Consider the following 16,773-nt stretch of genomic DNA (forward strand, 5'->3'; position numbering starts at 1 on the left):
GGAACCAGGCAGTGTGGCTGGGGATATATGGGAACCAGGCAGTGTGGCTGGGGATATATGGGAACCAGGCAGTGTGGCTGGGGATGTATGGGAACCAGGCAGTGTGGCTGGGGATGTATGGGAACCAGGCAGTGTGGCTGGGGATATATGGGAACCAGGCAGTGTGGCTGGGGATATATGGGAACCAGGCAGTGTGGCTGGGGATATATGGGAAGCAGGCAGTGATTCTTATTAAAAAAATAAAAATTAATATTGTTATAAAAAATATATAAAGTGCAACTTTGGGTGTAAATTGCTGTATTGTGACAAAAAAATCGACACTGCAACAAAGACAACTAATTAAGAATAGTAAGGGGTGTGTGTGTGTGTGTCTGTGTGTGTGGCCATGCGTGGCTTGGCTACTGATCTGCCCTCCCTGAAATGTAAGTCATGGTAACAGTGCGGGCAGTGTCAGGATCAATTCAGGGATTTTTCCCACAGAAGCAGCTCCCTTGAGTAACGGGTGGGGGCGGGCTAAGGCCTGTGTTCTGCCCAATCCTGGGCTCAGACCGTGGACCTTCCCCCTCTGTACTGAAGGGGCTTCACTACCAGATTTAGATTGAGTGTCTCCCCCTCTTGAGAGAGACAGGTATCACACAGGAGGTGTGCAGGGCTCTGGCACCTACTATCCCCTCCCCCTTGGGAGAGTGCGGAGTGAATACCATACCCCTGACTCTACTAGGGAGGTGGGGAAGAGTAAGGGCAACTGGAAGAGCTTCAAGCACCAAGGTTGGCCCAGGGACCATCCTAAGGCTGTGGGCCGTTGTACTGTGAAGACAGAAGTGTTATGCTGTGTATGCAGAGGGAGAGGAGCAAGAATAAAGTGTTCCCGTTAATATACTCCAGCCTGGTGTGCAATCTATCTGGGGGGAGTAGAGTAAGTTCTTCTGCAGGAGATGGCCTTCATACTAATGGCCTTCATACCACTGGCCTTCATACTACTGGCCTTCATACTAATGGCCTTCATACTACTGGCCTTCATACTGCGTAAGACGCAGGGACCTGGTTTGCAGACCTGCGCGCTGTTTGCTAAACGTCTCGTGTACACAGAGAACGCAGCAGACCTGGTCAGATATCGCTGCCGGCTAATCAAAAAAGGGGGAAGAAGCACTCGCATAAAAAGATAATTATAACTGCCCGGGTGCAAGCAGCGGCACCAAACAGGACCGTGACGTACAGATGGAAATAAAGGACAAAGCCCTCACAGGTATTTGTGCAAAATAACGGTCACTTAATACCACTGGTCGACATTTCGGTTGTTACCCTGGATCTCTCAATGCCAGACTGGGAATACACGTAGTAATATACCCCCCCCCCCCCCCCCCCCCCATTACGCAAAATGCAAAGCTGCACACCCGGGGTCCTGAAAGGAAACACTGTTACTGGTACCAAAAAACATTGCTAGGCAACCACGTGTAAACATACAACCCAGGGACCACGTGTAAACATACAACCCAGGGACCGCGTGTAAACATACAACCCAGGGACCGCGTGTAAACATACAACCCAGGGACCGCGTGTAAAACATACAACCCAGGGACCGCGTGTAAACATACAACCCAGGGACCGCGTGTAAAACATACAACCCAGAGACCGCGTGTAAAACATACAACCCAGGGGCCACGTGTAAAACATACAACCCAGGGGCCACGTGTAAAACATACAACCCAGGGGCCACGTGTAAAACATACAACCCAGGGGCCACGTGTAAAACATACAACCCAGGGGCCACGTGTAAAACATACAACCCAGGGGCCACGTGTAAAACATACAACCCAGGGGCCACGTGTAAAACATGCAACCCAGGGGCCACGTGTAAAACATGCAACCCAGGGGCCACGTGTAAAACATGCAACCCAGGGGCCACGTGTAAAACATACAACCCAGGGGCCACGTGTAAAACATACAACCCAGGGGCTACATGTAAAACATACAACCCAAGGGCCACGTGTAAACATACAACCCAGGGAAAAGTGAAGCAGGGCTGTGGAGGCTGACAAGAAAGAAATAATGCACCAACTAAGTGAATAAATGGGTAACACACTCCATACATAACACGTGGGAATAAATGGGTAACACTACATAACACGTGTGAATAAATGGGTAACACACTACATACATAACACATGTGAATAAATGGGTAACACACTCCATACATAACACATGTGAATAAATGGGTAACACTACATAACACGTGTGAATAAATGGGTAACACACTACATACATAACACGTGTGAATAAATGGGTAACACACTACATACATAACACATGTGAATAAAAAACAGCGAACTCAAAAAGCTCCAGAATTAAGGAGAGAACCCAGACTTCCTATACAAAGAGGCGGTTAGTGAATCACCAGGCAAACTATATGACAATGAATGGCAGCTGTATCCTAGTCTAGGGGTGCACAGCATATAAAAACATCACGTGTGAGTACATTAACACAGCGGTGCGCAAACTGGGGGGCGCGCGCCCCCTGAGAATTTCTAGGGGGGCCGCAGCAGTTACAGAGGCCCCGCGCTCTCCCCCACGACATTTAAATCAAATGCCGGGGGAGGCGTGAGGCCTCTAACTCCCTTACCTGCTTTCTGCTGAGTCTTCGGTGACGCAATGGCAACGCGCGTCAAACGACGCCGCGGGGTGATGTGACGCGTCGCCATGGCAAAGCGCGTCAAATGATGCGGCAGGGTCACGTGACCTTTCGTCACATGACCCGCGCCGTCATTTGACGCCGAGTCCTTGGCGAGGGGGGGGCGTGAACGCTGCAGCTGCCGGGCAGGGGGGTGCAGCTCAAGAAGGTTCCGCACCCCAGCATTAACAGGTCTCAGACAGGCCCGCAACCCGGCTTTTCCCCCCCATCATCTCTTAGGCTTATAGCACTGGCGACGGCACGCAGCGGCAAAGCAACTACATATAGTCCGTCGCGGGTGCCCATAGTGGGCGCGACGGCGCTACGCAGCGACCAAAATCGCTGTAGTCAAGAGAATGAGATTTACAGCGGCGGCAGCGTGACGTCAGCGGCACGTGAGCGGGTCAGACAATGAGGGCAAACCGCTCACGGCCACGCTCCCCGTCGCCCTCCCTTGGTCTCCTGCACCAGAGTGCGGGAATCGCAATAGCGACGGCGGACGTCAGTGGTCGCGTCGCCACCCCCATAGCCAGTACTATAAGCTCAGCCTAAGGCCTGTAATTTAGTGCTATAGTTGATATACAAATATAATTATATATGTAGCGGGGCACCCCCTGGCTTCTATTCTACCCAGTGGGCTGGCAGTAAACCCTGGTATTTACAGGTTTGCCAGTAGTTGCTATGGGGTTTTCCCCTTCACCTTTGGCACTGCACTTGAGTGACAGCAGAGGGTGGTACGTCCTGTTGTAGCTGGGACAACAAGGTGCCCGCCTCCTGGCTGTACTTAAGGCCAGGACCGCCCTAAATTAGGAGGTTGTTCCTTCCCTCTGAGGAAGGCAGGTCACACGTCCGGGAGCCTGAGATTGGGGCCTTCTCATGTGCTCTTCCTTGCGGGGAGGAGTGAGTGTGTACCAATACCTTTGCCAGGGAGGTGGGGAAGAGATAGGATGGCTGCGGGTGCCCTTGGCCTGTTGTGACGGTCCAGGGACCATCTCCAGTAATAGCTGCGAGTAAAGAGACTGTAACCGGCAGAAGACTGCTGAGTTTGTGTATTACTGCAAAGACTGTAGTAATAAACCGTTTCTGTTTGTAATATACCTCCGGCCTGGTGTGTGATCTAACTAGGGGGGGGAGAGTACAAGTTCTACCGTGGGATATCATCTCCATTTCCCTGGAGCCTGCGGCAAATGGAGGCGCTGCACTGCATCAAGTCATCGCGGACAACTCAGCCCACTTGTTACCAGCAGGTATTCACCACACACCCTATAATGGCCCATATCTGCGATTGGAGGGGGAAACATCGTTACATTTGGAGGCGCTGCTGAGAGGCGATAACGGGACAGGCTTACAGTGAAACAAAGCTGAAAGTAACGAGATACACTTCCAGAACAAGTACTGAATGAAGGAGGGAAGCTAGGTGTAGTCAGGAGGAGCAGAAACCTCGCACAGACAACATAGACGGGCCTATCGAGTGAACGGTCTGGAGACACAAAGGCTATTGCTGTTCTAAGTCGCCCTAAGGCGGGTAGTCGAGATACCTAGAAGGGGGGGTGTACCTTCAAACCCCAGAAGCCACCGAAGGTTATGCGATACCAGTGGCCTAGAAGGGGTGGCGTAAGAGTACTGCATAGGGAAGAAGCCAAGAGTACTACTAGCCAGTAGTCAGACTAAAGAACCACAGAGTGCATGTAATGGACGAAGATCGTGTACAGCGTATTGAGATGGAGCTTTGCTAGCCTGGGGTACAACCTACTCTTGGTAGACTGCTAATCTATTTGCCGCAGAGAACACATGAAATGAGCTCCCGCCAACACCATGCAGACCGCGTGGTCCAGTTGCAAACTGCAGAAACCAGTGTTGCAAATATGTTGTGGAGTGGCGCGAAAGCCATACCCGCACCCTTTTTCTGCTGCCTAGGACTTCTGGTTCCACCAGGGGGAGCAGACAGTGAGGACATTGTTATTATGGGTGCGTCTACAGACTGTGCCTGCTCTTCAGATCGAGGAGCCTGTCATAACTGCCCATGTTCAACCCGTAGGTGAACCAATTCAAAATGGCGTCAGGCCTCCCGCCAACGGCCACGAGGTTGTGCTCAGCGTGGGTGCTAAACATGTGCTACTGGGTGCACCCTACTCCCGGGGACTTGGGATCCACCTAAGGCACGAAAACCAGGACTCCACTTTCGCGATGTGACTGGCTCATCCAGGTGTCAGTCACGCCATGTCACTGTGGGACCCTCCTCTGATCTCCACCAGAGGGAGGAGCCACGGTAACAACTAATGCTCATTGACTACCAAAGACAAGGAAGGAGTTGGAAGTGCCCGACCGCACCCTCAGTTCTTCGGAGCCAGCAGCGACGGCGGAGCCGTGCCGCAGAGGTTAGCTCAGTATCCGAGACAGTTCCACAGCCGGAGCCGATCCATGAGCGAGCCGACGGGCCTAAAGCCACCTCCAGCATGCACCGCAGCTCGGGGCCTATGAAGCTGCAACCACCGGCGAGTGGTTCTAATTTTGTCCTTAAAGATGAGGACTTTGCCGGAGATTCCAGACGATGGCGCAGCTTAGTCTACACATCTCACATGGGAGGGCTGGAGCACCAGTGGAGCCTTTCGTGGGTGCCGAAACACAGCGGCTCGAGCAGCAGTCGTAATGCGCCTTGAGTGTTCATCAGGATTCCAGTCTACCCGCGGAGCGGTGAAGAACCACCTCCTTTACTCCTAGCAGGATTCGATGGCGACACCCGCTGAACCGATGCTACATCGCTGAGGACGAAAGCAGTGACCGTGATCGTGATGCCGGAACCTGATGACGTCCTTCCAACACCGGCCGTCGGGGTGGACGAGAAGTGGCCGATTCCCGCTCCGGTGAGTACCACCCTGCTACCTTTGCTCCAGGTATGCGACCTTTAAGAGGGGCTCATAAGCCTTTCCCTGGATCTTCAAAAGCTTCCAGTCCAGTTACAGTACTACAACCCCTACGTGAGACTTTGGTTGAGCACCAGAACTGTGCTATGGTGCAATCCTTTCCGCCGCCAATAGTGTCCTATATTGCCGGTATGGAGGGATCACCTCCTTAGGAAGTGGAGCAAATTAAGGACAATGTTTCTCATGTTCTTATAGCGACTGTTTTGCCTGAACCAGACATGCCTGTGAATTTCAAGCGTATGGCGAGGTGGGAAAGAAACAGGTTGAGATCTGAATTCTATGTTCAGGAGTCAGAAGGGGATTAGAGTTTGAGGATAGTACTGAAGATGAGGATGTTACACTTAGTTCAGACGAGAGTGAAGGGAGTGAGCCTTAGGCCTCGGTCCCGCTGCGCTCGTTGGTGCGGGCGGCGGGTCGCGAGTTCCCCACCAGCAGGGGAATCCTCGCGAGCCGGTCCCGGTCCCCCCTGGCTGCACAGCTGACTACACGCTGTAGCGCGTCAGCCGCTGGAGACACCAGAGAATGGTGTTTCCTAGCGTTGACGCGTGACGTGTGTGGCTGTGAGCCAATGGGGAGGGGAGGCTTCGGGAGGAGGAGAGGCTTCGGGGAGCGGGGAGGAGTGTGGAGTGAAAGCAGGTGAGTGCCTTTCTCTGTGTGTGTGTCTGAGTGCGTGCCTGTCTGTGTGTGTATGTGTCTGAGTGCGTGAGTGCCTGTCTGTGTGTGTGTGTGTGTGCCCGAGTGCGTGAGTGCCTGCCTCTGTCTGTGTGTGTGTATGAGTGCGTGAGTGCCTGCCTGTGTGTGCGCGCGTGTGTGTGTATGAGTGCGTGAGTGCCTGCCTGTGTGTGCGTGTGCGCGTGTATGAATGAGTGCCTGCGTGTGTGTGTTTAAACTTACCTTCCAGCTCCAGCCCGAGTCCGTGGAGGGAGGGGGGGGAGAGTAGCGGGTCCCTCCGCTCAAGCCACGCCCCCCTCCCTGTCAAACCGCCCACCTCCCGCCCACCTCCCGCTCCGGCTCCCGCTCCCTACAGACCGCAGATCGCGGTCTGTGTATCTCAGCGCACCGCCTGTCAGCAGCGCAGGTGCGCTGACTCTGGGAGCGGGGCCTTAGCCTTACCCCAACGAGAGAGAGTTAAGGGATTTTTCTGATAGGATCATTAAGGAGGATACCCTAGCCATTGTTGTAAAGCATGTCCCTAGAGTTGGATCCGCACCACTGTGGGTTAGTGAAATTATGGTGGAGTATCAATCAGATTGGGGTATGCCTAATTCCGACAAAAGCGCTCAGGAATAATCCCGGAGATATTTCTACGCACTTAGATTCCCTGCCTGGCACTCTGCCGGGTCGTGGGTGCCCTTTATGTTACCAGGAATATCGTTCGGTGGTTGCTGTAAATCCAGTAGATCATGCCGTACGCAGATCACCTTAACAGGATAATTTCAGTGACCGTGTCCGGTAGTACAGAGCATCAGTTGGCTACTAAAACCGGAGCACTAATATAACAAGGTTCTCCAGGTTAGGAGGAACCTATGTTCCACAGGGCAGTCATTTAATATGTCCTGCAAATAAACTACAATGCATTGTATTCACAGAAAATGTATCTCATGCATCTTATGTGATTTCCATGTGAAATGTTATTTTGTTATTCAGGTTTCAGCAGAGATGGTACCCGAAAATTTAGAACCCAAGCAGTGTCGTTGGGAATCCACCAGAAGGAGAGTGTAGCAGGGCACCGCCTGGCCACTATTCTACCTAATGGGCTGGCAGTAAACCCTGGTATTTACAGGTTTGCCAGTAGTTGCTATGGTGTTTTCCCCTTCACCTTTGGTACTGCACTTGAGTGACAGCAGAGGGTGGCACATCCTGTTGTAGCTGGGACAACAGGGTGCCCGCCTTCTAGCTGTACTTAAAGGCAGGACCACCCTAAATTAGGAGGTTGTTACTTCCCCCTGAGGAAGGAAGGTCACACGTCTGGGAGACTGAGATTGGGTCCTACCCATGTGCTCTTCCCTGCGGGGAGGAGTGAGTGTGATTATCCCTCTGCCTCCGCTAGGGAGGTGGGGAAGAGCTAGGATGGCTGCGGGTGCCCTTGGCCTGTAGTGACGGTCCAGGGACCATCTCCAGTGATAGCTGCGAGTAAAGAAACTGTAACCGGCAGAAGACTGCTGAGTAGCTGTGTGTTACTGCAAAGACTGTAGTAATAACCCGTTCCTGTTTGCAATATACCTCCGGCCTGGTGTGTGATCTAACTGGGGGGGGGGGGGGGGGAGAGAGTACAAGTTCTACCGTGGGAGATCACCTCCATATCCCTGGAGCCCACGGCAGATGGAGGTGCTGCACTGCTAAGTATTACATGGGTATGAACCCCAGAAGCCTGTTCCTGTGTCCCAAAGTCATCGCGGACGACTCAGCCCTCTTGTTACCAGCAGGTATGCACCACATACACCCAGTAATGACCCCTATCGGCGATTGGGGGGGGGAGGAGAGAGAAACACTGTTACATATATATTACAATATCAATATACATACAGTTTTTATGGGTTGCCCCAGATAACACTGTACCATCAATTAAAAATTGTAGTAAAGGCAAAACTTCAAACTCACACCGAATAAAGAAATAAAACTCCCAAATGAACCCATTTGTCAGAACTAAACATAATACATGTATACATAAAGAAAACATAAAAAGGGATTAAGCAGATATATTAATATATTCTCATGATTACCTTGTTGCTGCTTGTGAGGGAGTCCTGCCGGCCTGTGATTACTCCCTGTATTCCTCCCTCACTGGTCCCAGTCCCCTGCTGCCCAGTACATTAGTGGCTATTTGCCCAGACTGCAGGTCTCAGGAGGCCGGGATGTGAGCAGCTAATGAATGTCTGAAGCTTCCTATTGTGCAGGAGAAGAGGACAGTCCCACTACCCTTATGGGGGTTACTGCCCCGTTTATCCTCTGCCCCTCCTTTATCAGCCCCTCAGCAGCTGCTCATTTCTCCTGCATGATAACACAGCCCTGTCTGTACCTGGGGAGGGGACGCCTCATATTTACTGGGATCTCACTTCCAAACCGGAGACACAACCAGATATTCCCTGCTAGCTGTGCCCCCCTCCTCCTTCCTGTGTCCTCCCCTCCCTCCTGTGTCCCTCCCCTGCTAGCTGTGTCCTCCCCTTCCCCCCCTGCTTGCTGTGATGTTCTGCCTGTGCTCACACCTCCCCTGCTTGTCCTGTGCAGACACAATGTGCATTTAAAGCAGCAATACTACATTCCCCTTATGTTTATATGTAAAGCCTGAGACAATGTACATTCTACATTCTTACCTACGCTGGCAATCATTTGGTGCACCCGTTATTATACATCTGTAAAAGTCCTGCTTGTGTGCCTAACCAAATGGCCGCCTTCTGACTTTGTGCTGCAGCCTGTGAAATGCTGCAGTTGATATGTAACGTTATATTACTAAATGTAACACATTATTGTTACAGCTTTCAGAGTATTAGACAGTCGCTGTATGGAACACAGCAACAGATCTGTTTGTGATACTTTGTAGCTGAGATCAAAAAGGTTCAGAGCCTGTTTCATAAGAGGAAGTGGGTTGGACTTTCTAAATGGTTGCTATAGCAACCATAAAGATTTTTTTTTTTTAAACAGACAGTATTATCTAATACTGCAGAACGGATTTATTTACAAAAACAAAAAAACGTAGGATTTTTCATGTTTTCTACATTTTAATTGCTATTCCTAGATTGTAAACAGTACAGTCACCGCATGAGATTCAAATCACAGAGATTCCTACTGTATATATGTTCATGTTTAGTGTACAAAATACATTTCTATGGTAGCTATACAGTGAAACAGTGTCACACGGTAGGAGTGCCTATGGCACGGTGCTTTCTTATTGTCTTCTATGGTGGTTATGTTCTTCAGTATAAATATATAATACTGAAGAACATATGTAAGTCCTGTAAATGAGTGCATAAATACAAAATGTTTAACTACATTTTACCAGCAATAAAATTCCAGATTAAAAACAAAAAAACCTTCTGACTGCAAAACTATGACAAACGGCTGCAAAAAAGCTGCACCAAAATTATCACAAAAATGTCAATTGTATCTAATAGAATTCTGGCCCAATGTTTTTGCTCCAATTTTGCAGCCTTTGATAGAAAAAGAAAATGTCTGCGCTAACTATTACAAACAAAGCAGAAATAAGCTGGTGATAATATATACACTACAGTGACTACAGTACATCAAATACAATTTTTAGTGCTACCTACTGTTCCTTATTGCATGGGGATACACAAAATCCCAAGAGTGCAACAATTAAACACATTCATTATACTTTGTTTGCACGTAACGTTATACACGCGCACACACACACACACACACACTATACAAAACTTATGTAAAAAATAAAAGATTAAAAAAATAGGATGTATGTCTCGGTAGACCAGGTCTTTTAACACATAGATTTTTGGGATCAGTCATAAGGCAAAGCAAGGCAGTGAAATAAAATGGGGTTTATTTGGATAAAATCTCAGAAATACAACAAAATACAGAAATATACACACTTACTGGGGTCTGGGGTGTGAGATCCAGCCTTTCCTAGGTGCTGGGCGTCCGCTTGCCAGGGCTTACCCTGATCGGAACTGTGTTCCGAACGTCCTGGACCGAGATTCCGCAGAAACTTCTGACCGGGACCTAGTCCCGATACTCCTGGAACCGTTTTCGGCAAGAAATCCTGGCCGTGACCACTATGTTGGTTTGAAGATCTTGGCCGCAAAAGTCGGGACTTAGTCTCTGCCAGGCAGACTTTCCTAGCTCCAAAACGAAGCCGGTTGCTCTGCTATTTGGAACAGAGCAACGTCGAAAAGCCCGTCCTAGCTTTATCGACTCCAGTCACAAGATGGCCTGGTTCTCTGACTGGGGCTTCTCCTTACATACTGTACCCTCCGCTAAGCTAAGCTATATATATATAAAATCAAACAAAAGTCTCAAAGTCACCCCAAAAAAATTAAAACAGAAAAACAGTTTCAATCATAAAAAAATGGAGGGGATTCTTGTACAAAGTTTCAATAGATGTTTTTCAACCAATAGATGATGAAAAGATACACAAATGGATTGGTAATTGGTTCTTCAAAAGAGGACCACTGGTATAGCTGCAGCTCCACCGGATTATATGAGAGCGCGAGAACCTCGTGATCCTTAGGCCAGGTCCCCAGTGGCCGATGAGGTGCGCGCTACACACCACAGCACAGCCCCCTATGGGGCAGGCCCCAGTGGCCGTGTGTGTGTGGGCGCGCAAAGCGCCGTGACACGTACGCTGGCAGGGAAGACAATCATTTTGTATTCCCATGCCGCAACGCGATAACGTGGTCGGTGCGCACCAACAGAAGGGCAGATATGCCCCATCATGGCCACACCCCTATCATGGCCACGCCCCCCACGCTCCCCTAGAGCTACCAAAAGACCGGGGAAGAGTGGGTGACACATGGGGTGTAGGGGGGAAAAGAGAGGGTAACACATGGGGTGTAGGGGGGAAAAGAGAGGGTAACACATGGGAAGGGGTTACACATGGGAAGGGAGGGCTGACACAAGGTGTTAGATGGGGCAGTTGGGGTGATGGGGAGGGGCAGATGGAGTGACACGGACAGGACAGTTGGAGTGACACAGGAGGGGACAGTTGTAGTGACACGGGATGTGACTGTTGGAGTGACGGGGTTGGAGGCACTTGGAGTGACAAGGGGGTGACAGGGGAGCAAGGGGGTGACCGGGGGGAGTGGTGGACAAGAGAGTGATGTGGGCAGTTTGGCTGATAGGGTAACAGGAGGAAAAGAGAAGACAGTGGGGGAAAAGGGGGATGTCGTGTGATTGCTCCTACCTTGCTCTCCAGTCTCCACAGCCAGGACCATGTGGAGCTCCCAGCAGTCAGGGTTCACACTCACTGTACCCTGTGCTGCTTGGGAGCCCACCACGGGTCACTGGTTGATAGGAGCTCAGGAGAGGAGCTGGTTAATAAGAATGGGCTTAGAGAAGGGGAGGTACATATTGCCAATTAGGATTTCAAAAGAAGGTGGGCAATTTAGCAGTGTAAATTGTAAAGGGTCTTGAATATAAAGCAACACCCCTCCTCCTCACTTTGACCTATCCTTCCCAGAAAGGGATTATCCCTGAATGGCGATAGTTGCATCGAGGGTTTTAGGCCTGAGCTCGGTAAGAATGATAGCTTTGGGTTTATGCAAAAGGCACCATGCCCTTAGTTCGTCCAGTTTCGGCAGCAGGCTACAGATTTTTATATTGGCGACGGATAGCCCTTTTTAGAACTTGAAAGGGGCAATCTCAGAGGAATGGGACAGGGTTGAAAAGGAAGGGCCTGGGTTAAGTTCAATATCCCCTGCTAAAGAGAGTAACAGTATGAATACAAATTTGAGTCATTGTTTTTGGCGACATGGTTGCGATGTTTGCATTAGAATGTGTCGTGGTTGGAGTGCTGTTTCTCAGGGTTTTCCACCAACATTCAGTAGATAGTTCAAGACTTTTAATTAATCCAGGGTGTATGAGGATATTGGGTGTGGGCCACGAGGGAGGAGTTTGTAGTGAATAGGTAGAGTAACATTTCCATGAGGCCACAGTAAACAACAGAATTGAGGCGAGTAGCAGGTATATTATCACACAGGTAGGTACCTTTGCATGAAGCTGTAATAAACTCACGTGTCATTCTGTAATAATTTAACCCTCAGGCTTGTTTCTTTATTGACGCTTTCTCACATAGAAAGCAGTCCAGAGATGGGAACAGTGGCGCCCGAAGAGTTAATACAAACACATGGAGATGTCAAAATATATCAAAATCCAATAATAAGGTCTCCCATTGGAGGGTTAAATGCATATGCAATGCTTATGATTGTGTCACAAAAGGCAGAAGCTAGCGCTTACCTGATCTCTCAATTTTGAAAGGCGCAGCAGTCGGGAAAATATTGCGTCATGTATTTCTTCTGAACACGTTGAAATGCTCCCAATATAATAGAGGAGTAATATACAGCTGTGTTGGGTAGAGTGGACTGTCACAATTCTCATCCCTCCATCCAGGATCGATCCTGCGGTCTGCAAGTCCACAGGAACAAAGAAAATAGCACAAATGGAAAGATGCGGTGCACCCCAATTCAAATAAAGGGGAGAAGGGTGATACACTTTCTGGTATATTTATTGGTCATGGCAGGAAGGTATAAAACTTTTGCGGACTACCGCACCTTTCCAGGTTTGCTAAACAGTCACATGACCTCCCCCCCCCCCGCTCCCAATAAATCTGCCTTTAACAGGTAACGCAATTAACAATCAAGCTTGCTAACCCTAACATACCTAAGATCAACAAATAGTCAGGGGGGAGATTGCCAGTAGATCTGGGCACTTGGATTGCCTTGCTGGGCAGGCCCCACCTGATCTGCCTAAATACTGTTATAAACTAATGTCCCATATTCTCTCGGTGACCAGGTGTTATATTGCTTCTTGCTAGAATAAGAAAAGAAGAGCTCCATATTTAAATGTTATAAAGTGTAGCGTTTGGCACACAATAAAAAGAATCACGTTTTTTTCTAAGGGAGAAGTTCCATAAATGTTCCTTAATCAGGGAATGTTGGATAGCTTCAGGGTGCTAGTGTTGAAGATTGCTAAATATTGTATTAAAAAATAAACATCACCCCAGGGGGTATTGCAGCCTCCTACGCGTTTCTGACAAAATCCTTTAACAAGGAATACTCCTTGTTAAAGGACTGTTTGTCCAAAACGCGTAGGAGGCTGCAATACCCCCTGGGGTGATGTTTATTTTTGAATAAAATATTTTGCAATTTTACCACCTGGTTCCTTGGCAGTGCACTGCTTCTCTTTTTCTTCTGCTACTGGATTTCTCCGTTTGCGGCTGGGCACGCCATCGTAAGACTCGCGGAGACTCAGGAGTGGGTAAGATTTATTCACTACTCAGTATTCAGTTCGCAGTTCTCCAATGAGATTTACTTCAGGTTGATTTTTTTATTACCCTGTTCGTTTTCTTCAGGAGTGTTTATGCTGTAATATTACTGATGCATTATCATATACCCACTCCATAATAGAGTTTATATACAGAGTCAACTTTAAGGACTATTTAATCAAGATTATCTATATTCTGTTTTCACTGGAGCACCCTACTTCCTATATATGTATGCTAGTATTGAAGATGTGGTGATGGTTGCTGGTGTGCCTGCTTCCCACTGTCACATCTACACCGACAGCAACGCGTTCAATCCAGCACGCTCTTTACTTGTTTAATATGTACAGTGTGTCGGACCCTTCACTTTCACTTTCTGTGCAGTGTCTCCTTAACGAACTAAAAGGGAAAGATATCCCCCACTAACGAGAGCACTCGAATCTCTAAAGTCATCCAAGGGTGTGGAGTAACGTGAGTAATATTGGTAATATTAAAAACAATATCTTTATTGGAGCAGTGCTCAAAAAAATATGGGGAGTGGGTGCAAACCGCAGCACAGGTATACATTATAGTAGTTGTAAATAAGTTTGGTGTTGTCTACCGATAGTATTACATAGGAATAGACATCATGTGACCTATTAGTCCCCTAGAACAGTTTATTTGCTAAAAGCACCTTTTTATTTCAGTGTCGGTGTTAGCTCATTATTCTATCCACGCTAACTATACCATGGACCCACTCTATGGAACTTCATAGTATTTAGCAATTTACTGCTTCACTAACTTACACTACTGACCATACGTCGTTTGCCATATACACCCTTTCATTTTAAGTATAATACTAATAAAGAATATTTTTAATAAAATGACTTTACTTATGGATACGTGGGTGCTCTTACAATGCCAGGTTCTTTTTCTCTAGTTCCTGCATTACCATTTCCTGGAACGAGCACCGTATCCACTACAGCTGAGCAGGGGTATTTTCCCTTCCCCACCCTTTTCCCCCTGTCCCTCGGGTTACTAAGTTGCAAGCGGAAATATTAAACTGATGTCTGTAGGGCTATTGAGGCCGGGAGTCGCCCTCTGTAACTGCATCAATACTCCTGTATCTAGTTATAGAGGAGATATCATTGCAGCGACTGCTGGTGTCTCTGCTTGAAGTGGATACTCTTCTATGCTTAAGTGTGGCCAGTGTCGGTGACACCTAAGGTCCGTAATAGTGCCGCGCCACGTGACTCTGCCAAGCCAATCGCAGCGCGGCTGGGGGAGGGGGGGTTCCCGGGGGCAGGATGAGCACGCAACTCTCTCCCAACAACTTCTTTACCCCTCAATAAAAAGCACCCCCACATATCCTCTATTCACACCATCTATCAACTCATTCCTGCTGCTGGGGATCTCCCCATAGCCTGAAGCCAGACATACACACCTGCTCTCACCCGCGCCTCCCTGCCATCTCTTCTCCTGTAAATGGTGTTAACCCTCTCATTGCAATACTAACTAACCTTAAAACTCTAAATTACAATAACTAACTAAAAAACCCTAAACCTCAGCGCTACAACCAATGTGATATAAAATATATACTGTAGGTGATTGTGAATAACGTTTAAATAACTAAAACCAAACTGTGTGTGTGATTGGTAAAGCTGCCAGGGATCCCTCCAGGCAAATTATCTCACAAATTTGCAAACAGAGTACAATGATTAGGAATGATGAGAATCCCGGCGCTGCAGCAATAGGTTACCCCAGTCCATAGAAATGTCCATAGGGCTCTACAGTCCTCTCATTGGTTGATGCAGAAAAGGAACAGGGATACTGCTGCTGGCCGACGCCTTGGTGTTCCTCCTAATAGCAAATACATAAGGGAAAAGACACCATTGCGCAGAATCAAGCACTGATCTACAACCCTATAAAGCAGAATAAACGCCTACTTACAAGAATAGATCTTGATTTATTCTTGTGAGAGAATCTGTTCTTTTGCCTGCGTCTTCTCCCTGACTTCACGGATCCCACGTGTTGTCACCACATTTTCAGCCTCTTCAATTGGTTCCCCACGTTGTAGGTTCCACGCGTCCCCCCGTGTGTCCCCAAGGAGAGAATGACAATGGGAGAGAGAGTGCAGACTGCTAGAAAATGTTAATTAAAAAGACACACAGCCAGAAGCTTACTTACATAAATGCACTTGAGGGTATAAATATCCATGGTTTTGAACAACTCCTTACACCACTGAGGAAGGGACGGTCTTTACGTCAGGAAACGCGTTTGGAAAGGAGGAGTTACAGTGTCCGTCGGCAAGGAGGGCTCTCGTGGCGCTCCTGTGTGACGTCGGCGGGGTGCGCCCGATTTGGGACTGTGAGCGCGCTCGTGGAACAGTGCGGCGCACCCAGAAACCCATCACATGTTACGGACGGCACTTTGAAACTGTTTTATTGTAGCCAGGTCTATGTAAGTACTGTAAGCTTCTGGCTGTGTGTCTTTTTAATTAACATTTTCTAGCAGTCTGCACTCTCTCCCCCATTGTCATTCTCTCCTTGGGGACACACGGGGGGGACGGGGGACGCGTGGAACCTACACCGTGGGGAACCAATTGAAGAGGCTGAAAAAGTGGTGACAACACGTGGGATCCGTGAAGTCAGGGAGAAGACGCAGGCAAAAGAACAGATTCTCTCAACCGAATAAATCAAGATCTATTCTTGTAAGTAGGCGTCTATTCTGCTTTATAGGGTTGTAGATCAGTGCTTCATTCTGCGCAATGGTGTCTTTTCCCTTTATGTATTTGCCATTAGGAGGAACACCAAGGCGTCGGCCAGCAGCAGTATCCCTGTTTCTTTTCTGCATCAACCAATAAGAGGACTGTAGAGCCCTATGGACATTTCTATGGACTGGGGTAAACTATTGCTGCAGCGCCGGGATTCTCATCATTCCTAACCTTAAAACTCGCCCCACAAATCTAGCATCCCAATAGCCTGCACTCATGGTTACTGTCCCACTCAGCCACTCCTACCACCCATTGTGACCAAGCACTGCCATCTACAGCACTTATTCCCTCACGTGCTGTCTCTGTAAATTCCCCATCAAACCTCTTAGATTGTAAGCTCTTCGGGGCAGGGATTTCCTTTCCTATTGCCTGATTTTGCTGCACTGATTGTATTATTATAATTCCCTGTACTGTATTCTTTGTGAAGCGCTGAGTACACTTTTGGCGCTATATAAATAAAGACATACAATACAATACTTCA

The 16,773-nt window shown here is 48.4% G+C and overlaps 1 protein-coding gene across 2 annotated transcripts in view; it reads right to left on the minus strand.

Annotated features, from left to right (window-relative positions):
* The window catches only part of LOC142488356 (uncharacterized), a 35,222-nt gene extending 26,517 nt beyond the window's left edge, over window positions 1–8,705 (minus strand). Inside the window, exon 1 of one of the 2 annotated variants that reach the window (XM_075588776.1) lies at window positions 8,316–8,705. The gene's annotated coding sequence lies outside the window, so the exon portion shown is untranslated. The remainder of the gene's footprint in view (window positions 1–8,315) is intronic. The other variant, XM_075588778.1, reaches the window with a different exon arrangement.
* Window positions 8,706–16,773: the final 8,068 nt, after the last annotated feature.

This window comes from Ascaphus truei, chromosome 2 (genome assembly GCF_040206685.1).
Source record: "Ascaphus truei isolate aAscTru1 chromosome 2, aAscTru1.hap1, whole genome shotgun sequence".
Lineage (NCBI taxonomy): Eukaryota > Metazoa > Chordata > Amphibia > Anura > Ascaphidae > Ascaphus > Ascaphus truei.